Source organism: Balearica regulorum, chromosome 4 (genome assembly GCF_011004875.1).
Source record: "Balearica regulorum gibbericeps isolate bBalReg1 chromosome 4, bBalReg1.pri, whole genome shotgun sequence".
Taxonomy (NCBI): domain Eukaryota; kingdom Metazoa; phylum Chordata; class Aves; order Gruiformes; family Gruidae; genus Balearica; species Balearica regulorum.
Genome location: NC_046187.1, coordinates 1,264,594 through 1,290,099, shown reverse-complemented (window position 1 = coordinate 1,290,099; position 25,506 = coordinate 1,264,594). Strand labels below are relative to the sequence as shown.

Genomic DNA, 25,506 nt, shown 5'->3' with positions numbered 1-25,506 from the left:
CCACGTCAAGGCTGGGGTTATTTCCAGGGCAGCACGTGAGCGCTTTCACTGCAGCTGCCCCAACAGTCCTCGGCCTCTGGATTAATGGATGACCGAGGCTTCTCACTCTTACCAGCCTTTACAATTCAGGAGAACACACAGAGGATTTCTTCTGAAACAGCTGAAGTAGAAAGACAAAAGTAAGCTAACCTCCTGACCTGTCAAAGAACCTTGTAGGGAAATCCATTCAACATAGTTGCTCACGGTTTCTGGGAAAAGCAGAAGGAGGGGTTTGCAAGAGGAACCGATACCTTGTGTGCTCTTAAAGAGGGGAAACTACTGCAGCAATCTGTTTCTGCTGAATGTACACGGGGCAGAGGAGAGAGTAAATCCCACGCGGGCCAAGCAGCGATTGTGTGTCATAAGCAAGGACTGCAAGCGTTTAAAGCAAAGGACTTTGCTGTTCTTGCATTTCAACCGAGGAAACACTCCAGTGAGATGGGGAAGCAGCTTTTTAGAAGATAAATCTCTTCCTTCATCAGTGGCCTTCTGCTTTCAAACCTGTATCAAACACATGTTTTTTCACCCCAGGAGTTCCGGGCAAACACCAGGCTCAAGGGCAAACAAGATCTGCTCTGGGTTCCTCGGAAAAGCAGAGCTCCTGGCAAAATTTACATTTCTGAGCCTCACGCCCGTTGAGAGATGTCATGAAAAAGAAGCACAAAATGCTATTCACTGACAAGGTGACGGCGATACGATTCAACACGCAGAGACGGAAAACGGCAAGTAAGACTACAGCAACAGGAGAACGGCCGAACGCATCGCACCAAACGTCCGTCCGACCCAGTATCTTGCCTCTGCGAGCGGCCAACGGCCAAGGAAGATTAAAAAACCAGTGCAAGCGCCTGTCGAGAATCCTTTCCTGGCTGCCAGGCTGAGGAAAGGCCGAGCAGCAGGAAAAAGAGCAGTGACTTCGAAAGAGCCTTTGCACTGCACTGCAGCATCTCACGAGCCCACGTGCAAGACCACCCGCTCCCTGGTGGGAGTGCCGCGCTCCGACACCGGCAGAGCCAGTCCGCGCGCGCTCCCTAGCTTAGAAGGCAGTATTTCTGCTCAACTTCCAGGCAACTTTTAGCGAAAGTGGAAGTAGCGGCAGCTTCCCATCCCGCGCACGGAAGAGGAGGGAGGAAGAGGGAGTCCTCCGCAGACGGGGCGGCAATACGGACGCACGTGCCCAGCTGCGAGAACAGAGATCCCAGCGCACGTAACGGAGGCTCCTCCGCCAGCTGCCGTTCAGTGGGTGACAGAGCTCGTCATCACCGTAGCATCCTCCTGCGCTGCGCTACCGCCCAAGGGCTCAACACCAGCGTCTTCTGCCTCTCGCTTGCCCAGGAATCCCCAGGACGGCACGGGAGGGCTCAATGTTCTTACCTGCACGTGAAAAAGGATTAAAGCACTAAATAGGGTATTCTTTTAGGACTGTTCTGGGTTGATTTCATTTGCATTCCAGTCTGTTCGCAAAAAATTGCAGGATCTGAAAATTCTCAAGTTAGTAGTGCAGTTACACACAGGTATGCGCATATATACATATACACACACATATGAAAATATATGGGAAAATATGTATAAACAGAGACTCTCTTCATTGCTTATGATTTCTTTTCTGTCTGTTAGTCGAGCCCGTCAGTGTTTACGACATAAAACACAATGGACATGCATATATGCATACAACGCTGTTACAAAGAGGAATAGTTAAAATCTAAAAGCTAAGCACTGAATTTCAAAGGTGAAGAGTCAGCCTCTACTAAACCAGCTCGCTGTGATAGCTCGCTCACTGGCAGCATCGCTCACCTAGCTTTCCCTTGGCAGATCCAGAGCTATATTACAAAGTCCTGTATTAAAATATCCACATAAATTAGAATTTGTACACTTGGATTCTTATTAGCAAAGAACTGCATCTTAAATACACGTATTTAAAATCTCAAAGGAAGAAAAGGGCTTAGCCAATCGCTACGCAATACAAAATGCCTTCGGAACGCTCTCTTCTGATGATTTGTCTAGAGTGCCACGTAGCGTGAAACATCACCCTTTTCCTATTCTATTCCTTTGCTACTTGCTCCCTCGCTGCTTTGTTGGAAGAGACACTTGATATTACGGTCTCCTCACAGGTTTCATCCTACACTCAACAGCTCTCTGAATTCAGTCCAAGAGGACGAGGGAATTCAATACCCTGGGCGGAACCTTGCACCCTCGCTTCAGGTGTTTACACAGGTCGCTGGGTTGCCCCCAGCCTTCTCTTCAGGCTAAACCGTCTCTTCTTTGCCAGCTCCGCCTCTTCACGTTACGGCTGTTGCACCCAGGCTGCGGCAACGCAAGCCGTTTAACCAGACACCAACTGAACTAACTCCGTAAGAACCACCGCAGCTTTTGAACAACCCGACTTGGCCGGCGTGGCAGCTGCTCCCCTCCAAAAGGAGCTGATGTCTTGTCTTAGCGTTTCGGTTCTCACGTACCCCCCGGCAGCGCCCGTCAGGAGCTCTGCCTCTTGCTCACAGCTCTGGCAAGGCACGTGGCGGGGACTGAAGAGCTACCTGCCCCAGCCGTCTCTGCCAGAAGCGAGCTGACCCCCTCTGATAAGGGGCAGAGTGGAAGGCAATAACCGGTAACTCCCTAAAATCACCCCAGCAGGAGCTGCCGGAGGGGAGGAATCGCAGCCCTGCCGCTACCGAAGCCCTTCGTTTACTGTCCAACGTCGCACGTGTGAGCTGACTCAGTGGCTGCTCTCTTTTGCCCACCAAGTCACCTTTCCACATCTAACACGAGACCGTATAAAACACTTCGGTACACCTCAAGTACGCGAGGCTCCGTGTAAAATTAAATTCCACCTTAAATCTTCTGGAAAAGCACCCCACTCCCCACTTCTCCAGACTACTGATTCTCCTCTCTCTGCTCAAGCCTTCCGGCACCTGTTTCAGAAGGGAGCCCCATGGTTCCGTCCCTTGCACCGAGGATGCAACTGAGCTGCTCGCTTGGAACGCTCGGTCTCCACCTGCGTTGCACATAGTTACTCCATTCAGCTGCAGCGAACTTGCTCGGCTGCCAGTCCAAACCCCAAAGAAACCAAGTTATGGTTTGGCATCAAGGTAAGCGGTGAACATCAAACCCCCACCCCTGTGCCAGCGTGCAGAAACACTATCCTTTCCACCAGCTACAGTAAAAAAAATAAGAGAAACCAGCATTGAAAATATCCTGAAATATTCTGGCCTGACAATCACATTTATCCAATAAAATATTTGTCTTTTTGCCCAAAATAGCCTCTAAAATAGCTGAAGGACAAGAGCTGCCTTTCTAGCTAGTCGTTGGAAGCAAGACCGAGTCCACTGGTGGGCCCAGTCCAAAGACCACATCAGGCTGCTCCCTTCCCTGGGCTTTGCCTTCGCTCTCTTGGTCGCTTTTAAGTGCTGACAGCGCAGTGATGTTTTATTCTCCTTGTTATTTGTGCTATAATACCATTCGCAGTCCTTCTCTTGTCCCAGCCCAGCATCCTTGCATTTTTTTCATCTAAGCTCTCACTGATGGTATCCATCTGCGCTTCTGTTAGCATCCAGCTGGCCCCTGGTAACTCCAACTGCCCACCCCGCGTGAGTCAGCAACTCACCGCTTAGATACTGCTCTACTTCAGATTACTTTTCCAAATAGCAACGTACTTATTTAGATTAATTGCCACCTATACCAAAACCATTCATCTTTTTTTATACAGCGATGCAGGAGAAGGACAGATCCACAGTTCGGACAAACTAGTGAAGCTCCTGAGAAAACCACGGGCTGGTACCAGGCGAGTATCTGAGCACGCCACGCGGTCAGTACGCCAAAGGGACAGTGGTCCTCGGCACCCTAGAAGAAAGGTTCATAAAGGATGTTGTTGCAGCATGAACAAAGACCAACCAGGCACCGAGTGAAAAGCAGCACGGTAGGAAAGACGACTCCTCCTTAGACAGGTGAAAAAGACAGAGCCCAAGCGAACGCATCTGGAAAACCTTCTGCAGATTGGCGCGCTCCTTATTAAAGGACCCTTTGGCTTCTTGGTCTTACTGGTAAGATACGCAACCTTTCACTTCTTTTTTTTAAAAGAATCTCCTGCCAGTTAGAATACAACCCAAGGTATATTTTTCTGAAACTGTTATAGCAGAGCCTGGGGCCTCTCCTCTTCTTGCAGATTCACGTTGTGCCTACCATCTGCCATTAATAGAAAAAACGTCTTTGTTTGTTTGGCTTTTTAATAAAAACACAGACTTGCTAGAGTCCTCTAAAATGAATACTTGGTCTAGGAATATATTTTACAACGAGGACAATATTAACATCTAGGAAAATATTTTTCCAATATCTCCCAGTGACTGGGAAACTCCAAAACACATGTACTGAAGCCCCAGAGCGCCAGCGTTTGTCCAAGTTAACCGGTTTTGCCTTCAACTTCTTGTCAGGGGGAAACTCACTTCCGTTCGTTATTTTGAAATGGAGGTCTCTGTCTCACATTAAGGGGGGCTGTTACTGCGTTCCTATTAATCTCTTTCCATACACCACTGCCAACGGTAATTCCCCGTTCCTTTTCCCTGTCCTCTTTTCCACCGTATTTCACATCCACGTGGGCTCTTGTACGGGCATTAAACTTGGACAAAACACAGGCACGCAAAATGGTGTTCCAGGTATATTTTTGGTCTTGCCCAGCGGAGTTATTAGGGGAGCCTCGCGCCGTGCAGAAGCAGCTTCCAGCCAGCAGCAGAGGTGACTCCGAGCCCTCAACCTCCTGCGTGAGTCCCCTGCAAACACAGCACAGCGCTGGGCAGGGGCTTCGGCAAGCTGTTTGTCTCCTTCCGTCCCAAGTCAGTGGGAAAACATCTCGGGTCTTACTCTCTCGCTTCACAGATCCGACGGCACGCGGTTTTGCCTCACAATAAAGGTAGTGAGGATCTGTCGCTACGGGCTAAACTTTGAAGTTCGTCATCTTCGTAACTGCTGTCAGTTATTAGAAATCAACATATCGGCCACGAAGACCTCTTGAAAATTGATCGAATGGAAGCTAAATGATTGAAAAGTGCAAACAATTTTTTGTGTTTCTAATTTACTACAGAAGTAAGACTTCTTTTATCACTGCATACACATACATGCTTCCTTAATAAGCCTTGGTCTTGCTGTCCAATTTTAACAAAATTTGGCAAGTGGGTGGAGATCTCCAAGATAACCAGGTTCCTGCAAATTTTGGAAAATAGGCAGGAAAGTGGAGGAGAAGACTGTCCAAGGGTCCTAAAAGAAAAGCTGCAACATCAGCCTCAGAGGCAAAGTAGTCCTAAAAATGCCAAATACACTGAAAAAGCTTCAGTTCAAGCATTATCTCCTTAGCCTCCAAAATCAGTCCTCAGTGAGACACAAATCTGTTAGAAAACTAGGCTCGCGGTGCTCGCAGAACTACGCGTTGCATGGTAAATTCACAGACAGCACAAGCAGTGAGCCAAGCTTTCCTTGGTTATCTACACAAAACTGATTTATCTTCCTTGCAAGAATTAAAATCAATAGCCTGCTTTTTCTTCAAGCCTACACCTTTTAAGAGATAGAATAATGTGATTTTTCTTGCCTCAAGACACACGTGCAGAGCCCGTCAATCACCGCAGCAGCAGCAGGTCCCTGCACGCACGACCTGGTGAGCTTCCCTCTCAGCTCTCCCAACCGACTATGGATTTCAAGGCAACAGCCTGAACCTGCCCCAGAACTGACTTCAGGATCCAGGACTGAGGTTTCTGTAGCTACTTAAATTAAAACACCTTTTTTTGGAGCCACGATGTGCTTTGCCATTCTCTCCCTGCGCAGACATATAAACGATACCTGTGGTGAGATGCTGCGGAGGAAAAGAAACCCCCCCGCGGCCGCTGAGCTCGTGGGCAGGACGAGGCACCGGCCGGGCTTCCCATCGGGGCTGGGTCACTCGGGGGTACGCCAGCCCCGCAGGCCACCCCAGACGAGACAGAAACACGAGCTCCTTGCTACCACACTGTTGACGTTGGCTGTCGGGCCGCCCTGAAACCAGCTCCACAGGAAAGTCTAATATTTGAACTCTTCACTCTTATTTCATTTTAATAGACAGCAGAGAAGGTTAGCTTTGTAAAAAAAGACTGGGCTAAAACCTTGAGAAGCTGGCAGTCAGAAAGCGGCGCTTTTCCCCCGCTCCTTGCGGCCTTTCCAAACAGACCTGATTTTCTTCAGGTGACCGTTTCTGATGGACAGTTCAGACCGTGCTGGCTACACACGTGGGCAGTGGGAGATGTTCCGTGCGAAGCCGGAAGCATGCCGTGTCCCCGCGGGACAGACCAGCCGAGCGTTCCAGGCTTTGTCACGCTCACAGGGACACGATGCGGCTGAAGAGCAGAGCTGGCGTTGGGTTTGGAGCCTCCCACGGTGGCAGGAATTCAACTCCGCTCTTCACAACGTTGGCTTGAAGAACCTAACGTGAGGAGAACTAGTTCACTGATGGAAGGCGTACGGGTGCCCAGAAGGAAGGCCTCCTTTCCGGACCGATAAAGTAAAATGAATATTCGTAACTACACTTTGGGACATGAGAAAGCAAGCTTAAAGCCAAGCTCTATGCCACAGACTGTATGTCAAAACAGGCATCGAAAATGAGAAGTCACTTGTGATGATCTCGGGAGACACGCTTAAAACTTCTGTGAGACAGTTCAAGCTGAGCACTTCCATTTTACCGACGCAATGTCACCGCGAGCACAAGAACGGTTCCTAAACGAAAACTACAAAGATTCGGTTTTGAGTACGCAGGTACACACTGAGTTATAATTTTGGATTAAATGCTAGCGGCACTCACTGTGACGTAAATAAACCAAATTACCCCTAAAATACTTGTCAGAAGAGTTCCCGGGGCATCTGCTAAGTCCCGTGCTACAGCAAAACCCGTCAGCACGGGAAGAACCTCAGACACAGACACTGCCCTCTAAGTGCTGTGATGGTTTTCAGCTTCCCGAGCGCTTTGCGGGGACAGCCCTAACCTACTGGTGCACAAATCATTCGGATGCCACGTGGAAAAGCAGGAATGATCTAGCTACTAACCGTTTTAAAAGATGCTGTCTTAAAGAAATAATGCTGGTTTTGAGATCAAACCAAAGAGAATTCTGGATTTGCGCCTGGCAGCTGGCACTTGCAAGATCTGGAATGACGGGTACCAGCACGACTGCCCGGACCAGGATCCACGGGGCTGCGAGGACAAGCGGACGCTGCTGCACACACGATTTGGGTGAGCAATGGCTCCGGGCTGGAAGTTCCACATTGCAGCACAGGATCGAGGGTGCTACGTGTAAAAGCAATAGCTTTTGTGGCTCTTCTTCCTTTAATGGCACGTTACAGATGTTTGGTGCTGCTTCAGGTATCTGCCAGTCATTCACGACTTAGTAAATCTCTGATGGTTCTCAATTTTTCTCAGATCACAGGCTTGGAAAGATTTTTCCTCCACTGTTTTAAATCCTGTCGTTAAGCTATTCATTGCTCCTTACCAAATTCAGCTCCTGACTCAGTTTTATGATTACTACAAGAGCGGAGGGTCCACGCCCGAGTTTTCAGCTGCCCTGCGCTCCGAGGGGGGTGTAGGAAATAGTATTACACCACTCTGTCGCAACTCACGGTAGCAGCAGGGGCGTGCTGTGATGAACCAGATCTCAATGAAAATTCTCAAACAATGCCTACCTTTTCCCACCTTTTGGTAAATGAGTAAGATTGCCTACGTGACTCCCAAACACATAAAAGCTCCGATGCGTACAGCACGAGAGAAGAAATGAACTCAGGTTCATCAGAAATCCACCTTAACATCTCAGATATATGAACTGACGCTTAACCACAGCTGAGGAAAGCAATACGGGATTCTTCGTCCTCATTAGCGCCGTGGCTAGAGCTGCTAGCCAAGACTATTACATCTATTGTGCGAGGTACTCTATGTAAACGTGACGAGAGACAATCCTGCAAAATTTAGAGCTAAAACACAGGAAAAGAAAGAGAAGGGAGTTCGGGGCGTGCAGAATACAGGTGTGTCATCCAGTGCCGGGTAGTTTGCACAGCAGCCCAAATCTCACTCCACATCTGTCTGGTTGTCCAGTTCCCGTTCCTCCAGAGAGGTTTCTCGCCAGTTGGGAAAACCATCCCTTGACATTTTCCTACTTATTTATTCTCTTCCCCCCCGAAGACAAACAGTCACTGGAAGGTCACGTACACAGGCCGCCGAGGGAAAGCGAATCACAGCCAGTTCAAGTCACATTTCCCAAAAGATGCGGGCAGCTCGTTCCCTGCGACTGCTGCCAAGGAGGGACGATGCAGGTGTCAGGAAGAACCGAGGGTATCCGCAGTAAAAGCAGCCCTGGCAGACTTTGCAAATTTATGCAGTATCGCCCCGTCTAAAGCAAAGTGACCCCCCCCCACCAATTGCCCGAGTGATTTAGCACCCACGGAAACTCCCAGCGAAGGGACCACCGACGCACTCTCGCTCCTTCTGAAAGCAGAGCTGCCAACTTCCCGCAACGGCAAGAGGAACAGTGATGTGGGGGCCCACCACCGCACAGCTCGGGAGAGGAAGACAGCCTCTCTTCCCAACTGAAATGAGTTGCGGAAATTCTTTTAGAGCTTCCACGTGTTTCAGAGACAGATATTTTGTTCGAGGAAGTGGTCTTCAAATGAAACGCTGACTCCCATAGCCAAAACTGAAACCAGCCGGCATTTCACGCAGCAACTGCTCTGGGCTGCTTCAGGATGCTGGTCACGCTACGGAGGTAACCGCACGTGCCAAGGTCCTCGCCAGTGCCCCAGGAGATGTCAGCTCTCTTACCGCGCTACCTTGATGCCCGGACGGCCCATCGCAGAGAACGGGGTGCAGCACGTACACGGGGTGACCAAAACGCCAAGCGCAGACAAAATTCTGCTCTAAAAGCAACACTTCAGCATGCTTTGACTGCTCATACTAACAAATCCAGATGTTACTCTCAGACCAGACCCTTGCTGTGTACACCATCTTTCTGTTACTGTTTTAACTGTGGTTTACCACTTGGAGCTGGGAAGTGGTTTGTTCTGAAGAATGCAGTCTTAAACGAGGACTCTGCATTTTAAGTGGATGTTTCTGTTTGGAAAGCAAAGCTTCAGCAAATAAGGCAAGTCACATAATGGAGAAACGCTTATCAAATAGCTACATTGATTAGACTGCAGCGGGAAGGAGCGGCACAGCCGAAAATAGCCAAAACGCAGAGTAAATATGAAACCTCTTTGGGCTGTTTGACAATGTGGTCTGGTCCTGGAGCCAGTTAATAAACCCAAGGGCTGGGAACGCATTGCACAAACTCTGACCCCAGCTAAATATAATTATTTGAACAATACAAATTAGAAAGAGATTTAATCTACAATAGCTGTGCATGAGATAAAGAGAGATTTATAGTTCAGAAAGTATTTACTCTATAATGAACAGACTCTTGCTCAAAGGCACTACAATTATCAGCTTTGAGCAGCTTTTGCACTGAAAGATGACGGTATTTAACCTACTTGGCAGCACGCTGCATTGACACGTAGTAATCTAAGGACGTTATTACATTTCTCTGCACCTTTGTGCCTTCCCGTATTTCTGTACATCACTTGATTCAATCCCTTCAAGAGACATTATTTTTTAGGACAGCGTTTCCAGTACGAAATATGATTGAAGAAATCCCTCCAGGATCTCCTTATGGTTTAGCAAGTACATAGGTTCTGCGTAAAACACTATTTACAGAAAACGCAACAAAAGCGTTTTTCTAGCGAGCCTTAACGTGCCAAAATTGGGCCAAGCAATTGCACGGTAAAAAGGCACTTGCTTAAAGACGCTGAGACGGCCACTTACAATGCACTCAACTGCAACGTTTAAACTGCCTTCTGATCTCACCAACACAAATTCGCACCACTTGAAGCCCATCAGATTCGGGGCAGGTATTCCACGGTGTAAAGAGAGTGCGCCCACCTGTTTATTTAGTTTGAGTTTCAAGTTCCAGGCTCTGGCTGGTTCATTCCTGGAACCAAGTCATCTTGGAGAGAGGCAGAGCCCAGCAGGAGCAGAGGGCAATATAAAAGGCGGGTGCTCAGGCTGCAAAAACACACGTGCAACTGTCTCAATGCCCCTAGAACAGACAGAAGACGGGGTTAGAAAAGCTGCAGAGATCAGCTGTAGCTGTAGCCCTTCACCCACCCACCTGATACGCATCGCAACGATTCCTGGCACGCATCTTTATCGCTTCCCGCTTTACTATTGATGTTGTATTCTGCAACTGAAGTGGGGTGTCTGCTCACGCAGATAACCCCGAACCGCCGTTTCGCAGCTCTACAACGTGCTCTTTCGGTCGCAATAGCTATCTTATATCCTTTAGAAACAGCGTATTTAAAAATCTGTTCAAGTCTGCCACTATGCTACCAGAGATATTAACAAATGTACAGAAATATTAGTCCCAAAGGGGAAATAAAAGGTAAATATTTACTATAACATAGCTACTGTGCAGAAATAATCCTGTTTATTAGTAAAAACAGAAACATAACTAGGGCAGTATCCTTCAAACAGGGTCTTCTACCTGATCCTAGATTCAGACACAATATCGTCTGGCTGACATACAAAAAGCTTTACGTAGTTGCCATTTTTATTACTCCATCAAGTCCAAGCGAAACCCACATCACTAACATTGGCAGTGCAGAAGAATAAAACACGCAGGCTATCGGAAAGGAATAAGCCACAGTGGGATGCAATGACACAGATTAAACCTTCCACAGTACAAGGAATTCATCAGTCCATTCTGGAACAAGAACTCTTCTAGTTCCCCCAAAAAATACATACCCTCGGTCCTCCAACCTCCTGGCCAGGTTGCCGAGTCCACTTTGCAACAGGTTTAAGCACTGGCTGTTGGGTTTGGGGCGTGTGAGTATCTACGGATCCTAAACACAGGCTGCGTTCTGAGCCGGGAGACGCGCTGACTCCAAGCTCACGCTCAGAATGCCTCTCTCCAAACTCGGCACCAACAGCTCTCCCTTTCGCCTTCCCCCCTTGCCGGCTGACACCGACGGATCTGAAGATCGAGAGGGAAACATTGCAATTAGTACCGCGTACTAATGAGCAAGCATCGTGCAACCGGGCCTCTCATTTGCTAGAGTTGCCCACCGCAAGAAACCAATTAATTGGATGTTTAAAGGGTTTGGGTTTGTCTTCCTGTGGGTCAAACCCCAACATTTCGGGCTGACACACACCATCGACAGGAGCGATCCCGTGGGTTTTGGGTACTTGTCTGCTAAGAGAGTACAAGCTAAAGCTTTCAGCCTCTCCCACGGGTCCTTAAAACATCAGCTCTTGCTAGGAAACAAACTGGGAGGGTGTTCTGAATTTAAGACTGTCCAACTCTACGGGTACTGTTTTCCTCAGGAAGCACCGAGCACCCCAAGAGCCTCGGCTGGCAGCAACAGAAGCGAGCGTGTGGAGTTCCAGCGAAAACCTGCACTGGCTTGTACCGTAGGAACAGTGAGATGCCCCCTGAAGACTCCAGCAACTCGGAGGTGAAAGTAAGCAGAGTTTGAAGATGAGCACTTTACAAATTGCTACCCAGGAGTTTGCAAAACACGAAGCAGCAGCAAGAAACAATGATATTCCGCACAGAACGAGCAAATTGGGCTTATCAAGACAGAAAGGATAACCTCCTTCTTTAGAACCTAAGAAATGCGGCTTCCATGTTAAGTTTTGAATTGAAAAACTGCTCTATCCAACACTCCCACCTAGAAAGTCACTTGAATTTCCAAGTGGGTGCCTGGTTTCAAAAGGATCGGTTACCTTTCCAGCTTTTATGTTCAGCTCTTTATTGGTCTCAGAGTCACAGTAAATCAACAGATGGATGTCATCAGCGTACGCAGTTTGTAAAACATCATGAAGCAGAGATGCAAAAACCTAACTAATTTTGCAGGAAAGGAGGTGCCAGAAGACTAATACACACGGCCAGGGTCACGGTTCCGGTACATCGGAAACCGGTTCCAGGGCACTGTTCCAGGCCGTTCCAACTCCAAACGAGAGCTGCGCAAGACCAGCAATACATCATCGTTTCAAATTGCTTATCGGTGTCTCAAAAATTGAGAAACAACTGGAGAGTAAGTTTACATATCATCCCATAGCGACACCGTCTAATTTTGAGGGGGAAGCGATAGCAAAGAGCATTTAGTTGAGAAACATAGCTTTTAGTATTAGGAAGAAAGGGACTGGTTTGATTTGCAGCTATATGACTTATTGCCACATCTGGCAATATAATGCTGGGGAATTTTATGGGGAAGGAAATGCCATTTGATGCTTTTATAATTAAAGCAGACAATATATAGATAGGTCACACAAAGCAACTATTTTCTTGGGGAACGTTTACCTAAAACCTCGTGCCAGGAACAGTGGGGAGACTACATTCAAAATGACAATACAGATTGCTTTGGCCCTTCGTTTCTAGGCTTTTCATCATGGTTCACAGCAGAGACTAAGACAGGACTTCTAATTCCCACTGCTCACCTGTATGAAATTATTACAGAACAAAAAGGTTTGCCTGCAGAAGGAGCACCAAGACCAAAGGTTTCTGAGAGCACGTGTCCGTGGAGGCTGATTTACTGAAAGAATATGAAACGTTTCACGTATTTGATAATTGCACCTTCCAGCTGGAGGGTCAGAGGACATCAGCATCCGGGTGAGAGCCCCCCAGGGAAGCCCGAAAAGCTGAGCTGGGCTGTCCCAGGGGAAGCTGCTTTGGGTGCAGTGCCTTCAGAACTCTGGCCCCACGGCAGCTGCCAAGTCCTCAAAAACGCTGCCACGCGTTCTTTAGAAAATCTCACTGAACGTGCCAGAAAACCACATGCCACCGCTCGGGCCAGCGACACAGAGCTGAGTTTGCGTCCATCCAAGCACAAAGATGAAATTCGTCTCTTACCACTCAAGCATAAAATTAAATTCTTCTCTTTATTGTCTTGGATGAACCAGATTGCACGGAAACGTTGGCTGGTCACCGCTAATCCAACTAGCCATTTGTCTGTAGGTTTACAGACCGGTGCCCTACTCTCACAGAATGGCTTCCCTTGTAGAAAATACATCGGGATTATGTGTCACTCTTCACAGTAATCATTACACGATAAGCATTTAACGCATTTAACTCATCTTCTCTTTATGCCTTTCAATACTTAAATAACTTTTTTTCTACAAGCAATGTTACATTCTCCTGGAGAATCCCCCAGCCTATTTGTCCCTATAAAGGAGTCACCCAAAAGAACCTATCACAAAAAAATTCGTCTTTGTAGGAAGGGATGCAGTGAACTCTGTTTCATCCTTGGAAAGCTAAGCAGGTCTTTTCTGTAAGCAATGAGAACGAGAAGTCAAGTCACCGCACGTAACTAAAACATCATACATATGGCTCGGCAAAGCCAAGCCAGTTCCTGCTGTTAGCTAAGCGTTTGGTTGAAACGTTCTTCTGAGCACACAGCTAGCGGAGGCAGCACCGCAGCCCCTGGTCCTGGTCAGAGGATTCTGGTCCTGCACGCGTAGAGGCTGGACCGCAGCGGGGTCCCGACAGCTGCCGGCTCCACGGGACGCGTCGGTAACAGCAGTTCCGACAGCGAGAGACGTTGGCGTATTGACAACAACTGTGAGTCTGTGCTTACTATCAATGCAGCCGTGCCGGACCGGCCCGATAGTGCTGCCCGTGCGGCTGACGGAGGTGCTGTGCACCCTGGAGAACCCGGAACAGAGCGCTTATTAACGGCGCATTGTTTAGCCAAGACAGTGTGTTTTATCTGGACAGACGCCGGTCCTTACATTTCTGCAGGTTTTGGGAAAAATTCCAGATCAACTGAAGCAGTTGGAGCTGTTAGACAGAATTCATGCTTCTAATTACTATAATTCACCCTAATAGGCCTCTGAAGGCTTTCCATTTTTTGGCTAAGTTCTTTTAATGAGGCTCAAGCTGGATCTGAACGTCTTTCATCTTAAAATGCTTTAAATAAACACACCATACAGCAATCTTCTTAATCTCCAGAAAAAACGAGCGTTTGTTGAAACAACAAGCTGAAAAACCTGTACTAATACAACGAAAAAGAGAACGACTTGAAAGGAAGAAGGCTAAGTGTCGTCCTGAGGAAGATTTCTTGTAGATCTTGTCGAAGCGTCGTGCACTTCCGCTGGACGTTTCTACCAGAATGACCCAAGTGCAGCGACACAGCTGGGGACTGGACTTGGGGTATATTAAGAATGTGTCTTGACCGAAAGCATTCAGCGAAGAATTTGATGAAATGTATGACTGACCATAAATCTTGACAGGCTGGGCTGAGGAGGGATGTATTTGGGATAAAAAACTCGCATCAGATACTGACTTCTGCGGAGGTCCGTGGCAGAGAAGTCTGGTTTTTAATATCAGTTTTCAGACCAGTGAAGTATCTTCGCAGACTGAAGAGCCTCACTTATTCCACCTTCTCACCTGGGCACAAAAGAAGATCACCACAAAATCCCAGCACGAGGGAGGCTGGAAGGAACCTCAGGAGATGCCCGGTCCAACTCAGAGCAGGGCCAACTAAACTCAGTTGCTCAGCGCCTTGTCCAGTCCAGCTACGACTAGAGTCATGGAAAATTTTAAGGTTCACTTGCACTGTTCTTTAGGTAAATAATGGCTTCCCCTGCGATCAACACAGAAGATGTGGTCAACTTGAGGAAAGCAAGGGAAAGCTCCAAGTTTAAGGGCTGAAACTATAGCACTGAAAATAATTCCAGTATAAACACTTGAATTTTCGTACCTCCCTAGGAAGGGAGTGTAAGAGCAGAGAAGAGCGAGGGGAACAGAAATATCAAAACAGAGAGTGAAATACAAAAAAGGCAGAGATACTTACTTAGAAGGTAAGAATCTAAAAGCAAAGATGAAAAGAAAAAGTCCATAGAAAAATAAAAATTGAGATGGAGACAGCTGGTATTTCCCAAAGAACTCCTATGGAAAATATTAAAAGTGAATGTATTCCAAATGTCTGAGCAGCCCCCCCCAGCACTATCTGTGATTCTTGGGCAGGATTCTCTTAAGTCGTCAACCTTTGACTCCGTTCGGTTTCCACTAAAACAGAGACGTTGTCTCAGCAACTCCAAACCAAAAGAAATTAGAGAAGGCAGAACCAGCTTAGGCGCTCCTGTACCACGATAGCTGGACACTCTGGAATACGGGAAACTTTGCTCAGGGTCTGCTTACGGCAGTATTAGACCGCTGACAGACTGGGCTGTAAATGGCAACAGGGGACTTTGTTCATTCTCACTAAAGTGGAAAAGGCTCGCTTGCTCTTCGGGATAAGTTATATTGTGTTTAGCTGCAACTGAATCCAGAGTGAATGGAACATTTAATGAAAAATTCATGTCATTCAAATTGGACGTCACTCAAAAAAATTCACAATACTGCCACAATTTCCACTAACTAAGCAGCTCTGAACTTTTCGGAATGAAAGAATTGTATATGCAAGACTGCGTGAAATCACAAGACAATCTGAGGTGGCAAAAGGAGGCTGGCAACGGTGGTGCTATTTCTGTGAAGGATTTCAGCGTTCAGGGGTTTTGATGACTCGCTCTCCTCACTACCTGAAGGTAACTCTTCTATGAGTTCACCTGCAATCACGTACAACACTCAGAGCTACACGTTAACGTACTAGGCGATACGGCAAGAGACAGATGTTTCTGTCAGTGTTGATTTTACGTGATCAAAGGATGGATTCCAGACTGCTCCCACCGTACGCTATGTTTTGGGGTTCCCCCCATCGCCACTGGGATGATTACTTCAGAAATCCTTGCGTCAGCTCTGCAAAACCATATCAGACACTGTTCGTAATAACTCCAGAGAACACCGCTGAGCAATTCCCATCCCCTTTTCCCCCGCGAGGCGCTCCTGTTCTCGGACACGCACCAACGGTTCAATCTGATGGCCTCGACCCAGTAAGTTCCCTAAGTTCTGGAGTTTTTTTTCAAATCGACCGACCCCCTGTGCCCCCACCGAGGTCAGTTTTACTGCAGCCGCGTTGGTACGCCAGGGTTCCTGGGAGCATCGAGCAAAGGAGGACAGCCCCGGCGGCTCTCGGGACAGAGCACAACCGAGACCGTACTGCGCGGCACGGCAACGCGGGGCAGAGCTGCCGCGGCACTGCCGCTGCTCGTGCCTTTGCGTGAGACACAAGCGCTGATTTTTGCCCCTTTCTGTGGCCAGCAAGAATTCCTCCTCTTAGGTTATTGATTTAAAAGGACAGTCCCAGCTCCCCCATCACATCAGAACAAAGGGAAGCGGTGACAGTCCCACAGAATTTGTTCTTCCCACAAGAAAGGCACAAACCAGAGACCTGCCTGTTTCCTGTTGGGGCAGGACACAAGACGGCTCCTGCTCAGAGCCCAGGATGGCGCCGGTAGCAGTCTCCCTTCGCAAGAACGGGTGGCAGCCTGAGGATGGAAAAGGGACGAGGACTAACGCGCTCCCGCTGTCCCGCACGACAGCGATATTCTGCGGCATAACACGCAAAGGGCTTTCTGTCCCAAGGTAACGTCTCTGCCTCCTACAGCAGCTGTATGCAAATGTCACACCCGTAACTCCCATCCCTCTAACAAAAAAAATAAATCACTTGTATTAGACAATTTGTATCCTAGATTAACACAAACTCAGAGTTTGCCAAGCCATAACTTATTTCCCTACTCCTCTGCTAATGCCGGCTGCTGGTAAAATTGAGCACTATACTCTCCAGACAAAGGCGGTGCCCACCCTTCGACCCGCACGCTGCAGAAGTCACTCAGGCATTCCCGAAAGCCGAGGCTGAACCATCCTCCACATCACAGCGTTACAGACATGGTTAGTAATCATCCAAATATGTAGCCCATTAGAAAACCTAACCTCAGCGTTTCCTTTTAGCATGTGATGCTTAAGTCAGCTCCCAACCATGCCGCAGATGTTTAGTCAGCATCTGTCCAAAGCCCGTTGCCCTGTAGTACCGTACCAGGTATGTCTCTCTTCTCATCACCCGCGAAAGGGTGAAAGAACGAAAAAGTACTGACCGCTTTATACACTACCCTTTGCATATCCTTTCCAGACGAGGCAGGGAAACTCTAGGTTTATGCTCTCCTTCAGAATTTGAACCCTGTCCTCCTGGCTGCATCCCAGGACTACAACACAGTAGTAGCCTCTTCTGGTTTCACTGGGGTTTTGCTTTTGTAACTCATTCTGTCACTCTTACTCCTCTTGGCCGTGCCCTGGGACCGAACTTAGACTTCGCCGCAGTAATCGTCTCGGAGCCTGGGTGGTCTAGGCATCAAAACACGGCCAGGGACAGAGCTGGGCGAGGAGACGGGAAAACAGGATTTCTCTATTCATCCATTAATGGCTCTGTCCTGATCGCTACTAGTACCGCAGAATTTCACTCCCGCTCTGATAGGCATAACAGAACTGACACCTCCGTTTTTCCACCGCAATAATCCTATCATCGGTCTTAAATTTTGACTGCTCCTGAAATGAGTTACTGCTCTGTAAAAATGAAGTATACCGCTGCTGCCGTTACCTGTTACTTAGCATCAATTGGTTTCTGGAAAAACATTATGATAACTAACTATAAATATATCTAAAAAGGTGTTTTTCTAAGGTTTCCCTTCAGAATCGAACACTTTATTAAAGTCACAGGCAGGAAGGAGGGAAAAGAGCCCTCGGGGAGCTGATCGGCTGAGACAGGGCCAAGATCTTCATCGCTTTCAGCAGTTTGAAAGGAGAACTTTCCAATTTAAAGGAAGGCTTTATGATAGTCTGAAATTTAGCGCTCCTTACTGGAACTGCTTTTCCCAAGGGGCTAACGCCTGCCTGTTACTCCTATTTTACACCACTGCTTTCTTTTGGCAGTTTAATCCTGCTCCTACGGAAAGCCAGGGCCAAACTCTGAAGGATTTCTGATGCTGAAGACACAGGCAAAGTAAGAGACACCAATAAACAACTCACGTCCTAAGCGTTCTTTTTAAAAAAAGATTACTCTCTCTGACTTCTTCTGAGGTAAGAGATTAAGCCTGTTGGCTTTGGAAGATTCTTCCCTATCCTGCCTTTCCAAAAAAAGCAGAGAAAGGAGGGAGGGTTTGACTCCGGAGCCGCCTGTGAACAATAACAGAGAGAGAAGTACCACGATGTAAGGGATCGCACATCAGCACCGTTTCTAGGATTTTTACTGTCGTGAAGTTACTATTTCCCCAGGCGTGCTCCTCCCTTCCCGTTCCTTTCTTGCAGCCTCTGACTAGCCTCGCGCTTCCTCCGTCAGCTCCCACACTCTTCCTCCCTTTGCGCTCCAGCCGTTTATTTCTGGGCTCGTTCATTCTCCTCTTCTGACCTCTTTTGGCATCTCCTCCCTTTAGACTATTCCCCTCCCAGGCTCTGCCCCCCCCAGTCGCCCCCTAAGTGAAAGGCAACGCCCCCCGGCCTGGGAACGGCAGGGTATTGGGGCGCCTCTGACGCCAGGCAGAAACCCCTTCCCACGTCGGCAGCTCAGGGCGAGCCCCATCGCTTCGCACCCACCAAGCCCGCTGGCTTCGTGTCCCTTCGCGTTATCTCGGTCGAAACACGCAGGAGGGAGGTGTCAGCAGATGGAACCGATGTACACCTTGGCAATACGATAAAGGAGATTAGGAGAAAGAAAAGAAGGGAACGTCGGCTTCTGGATATACCTAACGGCTCTGACTTCAGAGGGGCGAGAGCCGGCGTTCCCACACCACTGCTTCAACGAGAGAAACCAACTCCTGGGACAGCGAAGGAGAAGGGAACACGGGTGCAAGGGGAAACCGCCCAAGTCAAAGAGTAAGTCAGCGCCCGCGCAGATAAACCTATGACAACGCACACAGATGCTGTAACAGGGAAGGCAAAGGAAATCCAAGGCACTAAACACAAAATGCAAAATAAAACCTGGCCCAAATGTTAGAACTCCCACAATTTTTAAACATTAGCGCTCGGAAGCACAGCAGCGTATTTTCAGTTTGCTGAGCGCAGCTTTGCACTTACATCCTCGTGCACGGACCGAGGTGAGGATATACCCAAAATGTCTCACTCTGACCCTTCCGAATATTTGTTTAAGTCGAGAAACTACTTGTCGGTTGTGCTATAAAAGGAAAAAAAACCCTTTACAGTTTCTCCGTCTCATTCCTACACCAGGCAATTCGCCCTTGTGTCCCGCCGCTGCCTGTCCCACCGCAGCAGCACTGCTCACAAACTCTCCGCTACAAGTTTAAAGTGCCTGTCTATTATAAGCAAGGACAATACACTGAATTTCAGGTTTGGTCTGGGAAATCTGGTTTGGTTTAACCAATTACAACATTTTCTCCAACAAAAACATCTACCCGTGTGTTTTCTGGTAGAATTAGCTGTATATTCCTGCAACGCAAAATGTCATGAAGTCAGTCAACAGTATGAGCCCATGAATAGTCTCCACTGTGTTGGGTTTTTTCCTTTACGGAATGAGTTAAAATAATTGTATTTATTGATTCCTTAAACCCTTTTTCTAATAAACGGGCTAATTCTGTTGCAATGCATTTCAGTTTTTATTACGATAATGTAAAATGTCATCTTTTTCAATTTTGGACGAATTAAGAATAGGCAGTGTGTTGAAGTATAGTAAAAATCCAGAAAAACCATTAGAACAAACAGCAAAAGAGGACACACGGATGCACGCAGCAGTCCTCTTGCCAATTTTTGTAGTGTAATTCTCGCAAAGCTGGTGACCGAGCACACACTATCCGTATGCTTACAATGGTAAGTGCATTTTAATACAAATGCTGTGCTCTCCAGCGACCTGCGGGTATACAAACCATATCTCCGGCTGCTGGCTATGGGCCAGGCCAACTCAAACCGCGTGACACGGCTCTTCCACGGTTTAGTGCTGCTTTTTTTACCCCAGGTTTGGTTAAGGAAAAATACTTTGCACATCTCCCAAGTATAGCCTGCGTTAATATAAGAAATAGTTTTTTCACCAGCATTGTTCAACAAAAAAAGGTCATCTTTAAATTAAGAATTTTTTTTATTATTATATATCATTATTATTATATTAACTATATTTAATGTGATGAACTATAATTAATGGTATTAGTATGATTAAGCGATGAACTGAATTATGCGTGTGAGTTAAGATGAGTAACCAGTTCAACATTACGGCATTTTTGACAGCCCTCTCGCCATAAACCAGTACAACAGTAATTGGTACATCCGTTCAGACACTCAGCTGCTCTAAATCAAGACAAATTCATTGACTTTAACAGAATTACGTTAATAGATATTATGTGGGTTATTGTTTCTACTATTTGAGACAAAATTACCGTTGCGTTATTGTTTTCGCTCTTTTATATCCTCATTTTTACAATAACGTACGACCCCAGTATTCTGCACCCCGGCATTACGTATTCTAACGTGACATTTCTCCAGCATTTGCTGCTTTGCTTGTTAAAAGGACACAACTGCAATAACACCATAGCAGAGAGTGAAAGAATTACTGCTAAAATACATCTGGACTTGCGCACCAGCTGAGATGAGCATCGGTGCTTCGAGGAAATCACTCTTGGCAGCTCCTGTAGCATTTGGTGCTGTTCTAACACCTCTGTTCCCGGGCTAACGTGATTAGAGGGCACACAACCGGCATGAGCTCTTCCGAGGGAGTCTAAATGCTTTAAATAAAGATCAGCCCTGGACTCTTTTTAAAAAAAAAAAAAGTTCCAGTACAACAGTAGCCTTTTACCTTGACTTTCATCCGGCGTTCGAGGAAAAGCCAGGTACTCCCCCTCACAAAGAAAATGGCCAACGACCGCAAGACCTAGACATGTTGAACTGCTGCCTGGACGGACAGATGACAGAAACAGGCATTAGCGTTTCTTTCAAAAAAATCCACACTGTATCTCACTTCTTATTTGTGCATACTTACATTCCACCATTTCCCTCACGTGTAGAAGGAACGTCAAGGAGCCAAATTCCTGCGTGAAGACACAGGGGAAAGAAGACAAGTTGTTAAGCACTGGCAATACACTTGGCATTTCAGTTTCAACTTCGCTGTTGGAGGCCTAGCAAAGAAAGTGAAAAATAGGGTCAACAAGTTTAGGTTTCATGAAACTTGGCACTTAAGAGACCTTACGGGAGACAGAGCGACCAACTGTCACAACTGTCTGGGGACTCACTGTAAGCAATTAGCTCAGAGCTCGTTAAAAGACATTCTTTGATTCCTGCCAGATCCCACAGCCTTTTTGACAGCATCATACAGTCAGCGTTGCAGAAGACTACTCAAAAAATCCAGCAGTTGTCTCAAAGAACACCACGCTGCTCGAAAGCCCTCATCCACCCCTCCTCAGATAATTGCCAAAACCCCAAGCGGCCGATAGTTACAGAATTGGGGGGTGGCTGATCCTGTTAGAGTCGGTCCAGCTGCCGCGTTCTCAGAGGTCTTTCCAAGAAATGAGAGGGCACAGACAAGGCAGGAGTAAGCAGGGATATTACCCTCCAGGAGAACATTTCCCTGCAAGAGCTGGACCGCTCCAAAGAAGTCTCTACAGGAGATCTGAAATAAGCTTGGAAGGTTTCAAGATTTCTAGGGGCTCCAACTGCAGCAAGAGGAACACAGGACGTTGGGAGTTTTATCTCCTTGTGATTTTAAGTCTTGCTGCAACTGCTCCTGAAAGCTTGTTCACAATTAATACAAAGCATATTGACGTCTCCTCAAAAGCAGCAAGCATCTTCCTCTGAAACTGTCTGGTGGCGTTAGAGGATTGGTCTGCAGATCTTACAGCGGAGGAGCAGGAAACTGAGCAAAAAACCCCAAACAAACAAAGAAATGGAGTTCTTAATGGCAGAGCTGATCAGACTGATGACAAAACCTTGCCAGTGCTACCTCACGTCCTCCGTGCTACTTCATAGCGCTCTAAGGGAGAATGCCCGTCCCTGCGAGGAGAAGACTTCCACAGTGCCCCTCAGGCAGCCTTTACGCCGGTCAGAAGGACAGAGGAGTCAAGGAAAAAGCTGCAGGACAGCGTTAACAAAACGGGAGCCAGAGCTAACCGACTCGTGACAAAATAGGCCCTTACCATAGACATTATGAAACCACGAGTAAGTGAGGAGAACTTTCCTCGGGGTCTGCATGGGTCCTCCCCCATTCAGCCAGACAGGTGAGCTATGACTGTCAGCGACAGGATTTATATGAACTTCACCACGCAAAGAGAAGACGATCATTTTGTGATTCCTACAGTAACGCATACAACGGTGACTACTCGATCTTTTAACTTCGAGCCCTTAAACTTTTACCGGCTTCAGGGGGATTTTTGCCACCAGGGAGATCCGTACGTTGAGAAGTCTGATCGATCATCTCAGAGTGAACGACTCCGACTTAAAACCGCAACACTGCATTTCCTCAGAGGCAAGGGCCACCGAAGCCCCAAACATCACAGCACGTCACACCAAGTCTCTTACTGACAGCAACTGGCTGCGTGTTACCTTCCACGCTCCTGTTACACAAACATCTGATCCCACAGCAACTTGTCACCTCAGCCCAACCACAGCAAGGCTACCTTAGATAGATACATAATTTATATATCTATATAAATTTGTATATAAATACCATCTCTTGACGCAGCAGCCTGAAGATCTTTACGCAGTAAGCAGTGTTCCTTTGCAAAGTTTCTGGTTTGCACGTTTCACCAGTTCTGCAGCTCCCTCGCTGCTACTTCTGGATCTGGTTTTGATTTAAAAAGAATTTGGAAATGTACATTGATTAAAATTGTATTACTAAAATCTCCATGGCTGTTACAAAAGCTCACTGTTTATGAATTAGCCTTACGTAAATGTACACGAAAGAACTCAAAAATCCCGTAATTTTAACAATGCCTTTTGATATCTCTTCTCCAAACAAACCTTTCTTTGGCTGACACCATAAAAATACCTGCCCTTGAGGTTTCTCCCTATGCCTTGCCTGACAAGGCTGAAGATGGGGTGAGAAGAAAAGAAGATGCTTCGAATCTCCTCATCAAATTTGAAAGAAGATCCGCAATAATACCTCAAAGTCACTATATTACGCTACGCAGCGCCTTCCTTTTGTTCACACCGTCAAGTGACACATGCTGAGAACTCAGGTACGAAGGAAAAGCATTCAGGGTGCGTCCGTGTAAAGCGCATTATAAGAAACCAAGGGGCAAACACAAACTGTCTGAGCAAGAGGGAGATTTCCAACGCGCCCAGAGTCGGCCTCGCGCCCATCCCACCGACTTAAACGAGAGACACGTTAGGCCGATGCTTGGGGCATCCCATCCACACCGCTCTCCCGTGACGTGCAACTTTTTTGGGGGGGGGAAACGTCTAACGAACGGCTATCAAAACAAGAATGAAAGAATGCGTTCCATATTACATGGCCTGAAGGAAAGAGCTTTTTAAGTCTGAATAGAAAGTAAATTTGGTTAACCAAATTGGAAAGAGGGGTGGATTTTTGTTTGTTTGTCATTGGCATCATTTTCAAATGAAGGAATCTGGAGAATATTAACATTTATACCTGAATCTACGCTGAAAGCATTTTTGTAACTCTAGAGCCAAAAATGCCCTCCTGCCAAAACCTGTAAAATGCTTTTAAAAAAGGGAAAAGAAAGAAAAAAAAAAAAAAAAAAGAGCACCTTCCAAATGGAATTCACAGTTCTCTTGGGTAGGTGATCATCAGCTCCAATTAGTCCCTGGCAGGGGAGTCTGAGCAAGAGTGATAGACACAGTGCATCCAAAAATGTTTAGTCTAGACTAAACCACGCTGGAATTCTCCAAAGACTAGACCTCAGCCCGCTGGATCCCCGACAGCCATCTATATTGGCTGCAAACACCACCGCTGCCTGGATCCTGCTCCAGGCTTCGCTCCCGCCACCCCTTATCTCCTCCTGTTGCTGTTCCCCCTCCGGCCTCCCACGACTCGGGGCAGCACGCTAAAAAGCTCTTGACTGTTGCAAGTATTTCAAGCCTGGTTAATGAATGTAGGTAATTCGGCTCCCCCCATCATCTGTACAGTAAGCATGTGAGCCAAGCCCAAAATACTAAAACCAGAAAAACATGTTCATCTGCTAGACGGCAGCCAGGACCGACGCTTGCCAAAAAGAAAAGAGTCTGGAGCTGCTCTTCATAAAATTTTGTCAGCACGATTAATTCTGAAATACGCTCTGAAAATGGAACGTGGCCCATATGTCACAGCTCTTCTTTTGCATTTAACGTCCTATCGAGAGGGTCTGAGTATCAACGCAGTCCTTCCATCTACAAACCTAGTGCTGCTGCGCAAAGGATTCAGCCAGTGGTGAAGAATTTCCTCCTTCCTCAAGCTCCGTGCGAGGCGGAGCCCCTCCAACAGCAAGAGGGTGGCTAACCGCGACTCCCCGGGCACCGTCCCCGCAGCGACGCACGTCTCAAGGACGTCGCTCCGGCCCTGCAGAGTCCCCAGGGAGGACGTGGTCCCGCGCTGCAGGACCAGGCAGGCTGCTTTACAGCCCCGTTTGGAAGAGCTGGGCCCAGACTAGAAGCCGGGTTAGTGTGTGGGACCCCTGAGAGCACGGCGACGCCATCTGCTACCTTCCCTGGCTTGAGAGCCCAGGGAAAGCTGTGGCCGCTTAGCCTGAAAGCTACCCGGAGCAGCAACGAAGCAACGCTGCAGTACTGTACTTCTTTCTTTATACTAGAACCCGGCCACTGGCATTAGCAGAGATAATGCGGCATAAAGAGCGGCTTCCATTTAAGCCGGGGAGCTGCAGCCATTCCCCCAGCAAAGCAAAAAAGTGGCTATCAAACGTCAATACGTGGTAGCCTTGGTTTACACGCGTTGCTTGAACTGCACCTCTTTGGGAGAATTCAGACACGGCTCCAGGTTTTCCAGCGCATTGTTTCATGATTCCAAGTCCAATGTCATGGTCACCAAACTCTGGAGAATGTCAGTTTGGGTATGTTCCAGACCTGAAATCCGTAGCAGAAGCCCATCACCAACCCATTTTCCTAAAAGAAACATCTCTGTTTACTTATTCCTCTTACTTCATTCTTGGCACCCTGCGCACAAATTTAAAGAACAGAAGCAACAGAAACATAAATAATTAGATGCTCTTGTCTAACGAGTCCTTTGTCAACAATCCCAATGCACCAGCAGGAACAAGAGCTCTTTCTTGTCTTTCTACTGACCGACCAGGTAGGTAAAAATAACAGATGTTTAGATCAAGCTATAGATTAAGACACAGGATTAGGTTCAAACAAATGACTTGGGCAGAACTGAGGGGGCTGAGACCCAAACCTGCCCGCCCAGAGATGAGCTGCTATAGCCAACTCTCATCTATAATTATTCAGGACTCAAAAATTATTTTTCCTCTAAATTCCAGGAAGAGCTCAGGATGCTCCGTAATCCCAGACCAGAGTTTTACACATGGGCGGGATCGCACGCTTGACAAAACGCAGCGGTCACGGCCTTCTTGTA

General features: G+C 47.4%; 1 long non-coding RNA gene across 3 annotated transcripts; it reads right to left on the bottom strand.

The window, feature by feature from the left end:
* Positions 1–450: 450 nt before the first annotated feature.
* Positions 451–24,998, bottom strand: LOC142601613 (uncharacterized). Of its 3 annotated transcripts, XR_012835119.1 has the most exons (9): positions 24,883–24,998; positions 22,648–22,761; positions 20,968–21,016; positions 20,785–20,880; positions 11,843–12,127; positions 10,862–11,090; positions 10,001–10,157; positions 3,719–3,873; positions 451–664 (listed from the first exon to the last, which is right to left on the bottom strand). It is a non-coding gene; the product is annotated as an uncharacterized LOC142601613 (long non-coding RNA). The 3 variants fall into 3 exon arrangements; XR_012835118.1 differs by lacking the exon at positions 11,843–12,127; XR_012835120.1 differs by lacking the exon at positions 11,843–12,127 and having other exon boundaries at positions 20,785–20,876.
* Between the last annotated feature and the right edge of the window lie 508 nt (positions 24,999–25,506).